Here is a 3,886-nt window from a genome sequence, read left to right as displayed (position 1 = left end):
CTCCAAGGCATGAGTGCAGGCAGGCTGCAGCTCTCAGACTCTTGCAGAACTTCTGCCCTTCTCCCAGTTTGGGGAAAAACATTCCTCCCCTCTTCCTCCCACTCCATGGGGCAATGGACACTTAATTTGTTGATGACATTGACTTCAGGCTTATACAAGAGGTTTTTGGATTAGCTTCTGCAATTAGAATACCTCTTTCTCTCTCCTCAAAACAAATCTTTTAGGCCCACTGTGGACTCAGAAGTCCTATTTGAAATAGAAAGCTAAGCATTGATTTCTTTCTTCTTTTTCTTCGTGTTAAAAACCAGATCCTCTGGGGCCAGCAGGTGGTGTGGTGGTTAAGGCACTGGACTCCCACATGGTCTACTGGGGTTCAAGTTCCAGACTGGATCCAGCGGCTTGAAACTCATGCCAGACACGAGTGTGTGCGTGCCCAAAATCCAGAGGAGAATGAAGAGGGGATTGTGGCATGGCCATGCTCCTGGGGGATGGTTTCTCACTTTCTGTCTTTATGTCTCCGTGCTTCTTCAGCAACCACATGTACCCTATAGCAAAAATCTCTCAAAAAAAAAAAAAAAGAAAGAAAGAAAAGAAAAAAGAAAAAGATCATCTGGGGGCCAGCAAGCGGCATGTTGGTTAAGGTACTGAATCCCACATGGCTGACTCCATGGTTCAAGTCACAGACTGGGTCACAAGCACATGCGTGCCCAAAATCCCAAGAGGAGAATGAAGGAGAAGGGATTACGACATGGCTATCTCCCCTGGGAGGTGATTTCTCACTTTCCCTCTCTCTGTCTCTCTCCAGCGAGCACACACCCTATGGCAAAAACTTTTTTTAAAAAATCATCTGTGAGACAACAATATCCCCGGCTATAGAGAGAAGCGCCCCTGTAAAGGGAACACGAAAAAGACCAGAATGTTCATATTATCAACAATAAGCGTCACCTCCTTGCATTTTCTACATCCCAGCTCTGCAGGCCTGGGGGTCAGTATCTGACCAGAGATTACTCCCCTCACACCCACACCCACCAACCCTGGGACCTGTTCTAGATGAAATGACCCAGATATAAGGAGATGTTCTGCTCAGGGGACTGGGCGGTGGGTCCCACAGGAAGAAGATAGCATTTCCCTAGTCAGTGGAGAGTCACAAGGGCAGGAAGTGCTTTGGAGAAAGGTTAAAGGAAGCAGGGCAGAGGGTTGGAGACTGTGCCTTGGGAAGTGACCTCGTGGCTGGGCCCTTGGGGAGGGTGTGGTCTCTGGTCGCTGCTCCCCTGAAAGACGGGAAAGGCCGGCTCAGCATAACCTCTAACTGCCGTCCTCCTGCAGTGCCCTTCAGTGACTGACAGCTGTGCATACCAGGGTCTGCACAGCCTGTGGTGTCCCCTGCTGGTTTGTCTGGAGCTACACCACCCAAGAGCATCTTTGGCTTCTCACTGACTAGCCTTGTGACCTTGGACAAGGTCCCTAACCTCTCTGAGCTTCAGGTTACTCCTCTGTATGATGGGAACAAGGGCTGTTACTATCAAATGCCACACAACAGGAGGGGTGCAGTGCTGGGCACCCACACGAGCAGTATGTTCTGAATGACAACCGGTTTCCTGAAACCAAAGGAAGAAGAGTGGGATTTGGGGTATTTTGGGTTTTCCTTTTTCTTGCTTTGTTCTGTTTGCAATTTTCTGATGTTTTATAATTAATGTTTTATTTCTTTTTTAGCTAAAAAAGTTCAAGAAATAACAAAAACTGGGAAAACAGATCTCTCTGAGAAGTTTTTGAAAACAGCCACCAACTTATCCACTGGGAGCTCGATGATAGGACACCCAGCCAGCTAGATGACGTGCCTAATGTCCCATCCCAGGACTGAGCTACAGGGCATGTGTGACAGTATTGACCATGAGCCAGGTAGCTGGTTGGTTAATTGCTCTGTTTAATAATTAAACATTCATATAGCTAGTATTTTTGCAATAAACCAAACCTTTTTTTTTTTTATCAGATTAAGAACAGAGAAGTACCTAGCCATCTAATGGCATGGTAGTTAAGGTGACTTGATCCCACACGGCCAACTATACCGTTTGAGTTGGGCCCAGTGGCTTAACCCAACCCAGATGGGCCCATGTGTACCCAAAATATAGAGAGGGGAATGGAGGAAAAGGAATTGTGGTGAGGCCATCCCCCCGGGATGGGCGATGATTTCTCACTTTCCCTCTTTCACTATCTCTCTGGCCAATGCACATGCCCTGTAACAGAAAAGAAAAGAAAGAAAGAAAGAAAGAAAGAAAGAAAGAAAGAAAGAAAGAAAGAAACTAAAAACAAAAAAAAGGACCTAGACACTAAAAAAATTAGTTTTGCTATAAGTACAAGTGCTCACCAGAGACAGAGTGAGAAATCACACCTCCCCCAACAAGAGAGTATGGCCATGCCACAATCCTTCTCCATTCTTCTGGGAATTTGGGGCACATGCCCATCATGTTTTTCAAGCTGCCAGGTCCGGGACTTGAACTGCACAATCAGCCATGTGGGATTGAGTCACCTTAACCACCATGCCACCCACTGGCCCAAGACTAAAAATTTAAGACAACTACTCACACTTGTCAGCTGCAAGTTCAGTTTGGATGATCAGTCCCCTAAGAGTCAAAAATTCATTTTTGACAAGGCTATTATTATTATCTTGGAGAGGTTTTTGCTATAGGGCACATGCACTCACCAGGAAGACAGAGAGGCAGGGGGACAGAAAGTGAAAAATCACCCCCCAGGGGGAGTGGCCACACGGCGATCCTTTCTCCTCCATTCTCTTCTCGGGATCTTTGCATGCACGCACCACACTTGGCGTGAGTTTAAGCCACTGGATCTGAGACTCGAACCACGGTCGACTACATAGGAGTCCAGCAGAGTAGCCATTACGCCAACTGCTGGTCCCACGGCTATTAATTTTTAAAGGATATACAAAAGAAAGAAGGAAAACCAGCAGCTCACGAGCTCCAAATTGTATCACTAACCAGAAAGATTGCACTGTAGCCAGAGAATTTTGTCCATGGTTATTTCAAAGCTTCACACATTATTTAGGACCTCAAAAATTAAGGCTATGAGAAAGCAATGAGAGTGGAAGCTGGCTTGGCTGAGAATCTCCAAAAGCACGGGCATTCCTTAACTCTACCTCAAGCCGTAGAACAGAGCACACTAGAGGAGTCCCAGTGACCTGGCCTCCGGTTGCCTTATCCCTGCCTATGGTAGCTAGGGGCCGCAGTAGGTGGGGATGTGCTAGGTGGGTTGTTATTCAGAATTATTCCCTCCCTTTACCTCCCTTCTCTGCTCAGCTGGTGTTGGGTTTGGTGGAGGGACTTGCTTTGTCCAGAGGAATCATGTGGAAGAGACAGGGTGCTAATTCTGAGCCTAGGCCTGGGAGACGCTATTTCAACCTCTGCTCCTTTGTAAAATAACCAAAGTGAGGCCAGCCTAATTCATGGATGTACTTGGCAACTTACAAAAAGGTTCAAATCGAAGGTATTTGGAATTCATCATTTGGCTCTGGGCCACATTGTTAAGACAAGATGTAACCTTAAAATCAAGCACCCACTGACGCAATCAATGAGATAGTGGATTAGATCTGAACATGACTGAGCAGTTCAGAATGACAGGATTGCCAGAAAATTGCCAGGCCCTGCAACAGCCACTCTGATAGCAGTACGGTTCAGGGACACTGACGTGCAGAGGGGAAATCCAGTATTTGATATAAAGTTGATGGGAAGAGTTGGGTTTCACCAGACTTCTAAGAAGATGAAATGTGGAGGATCCTTGGTGGGAGGAACAGCTTGGGCAAAGGCAAAGAGGAACAGGAGAGGCGGCCGGGGGCTCCCGCCCCCCAGCGCAGCCGCACGCCGGGAACGGCCTG

Source organism: Tupaia chinensis, unplaced genomic scaffold, assembly GCF_000334495.1.
Source record: "Tupaia chinensis unplaced genomic scaffold, TupChi_1.0 Scaffold000007_1, whole genome shotgun sequence".
Taxonomy (NCBI): domain Eukaryota; kingdom Metazoa; phylum Chordata; class Mammalia; order Scandentia; family Tupaiidae; genus Tupaia; species Tupaia belangeri.
The sequence above is the reverse complement of the archived record's forward strand: the minus strand, read 5'-3'. Positions refer to the sequence as shown.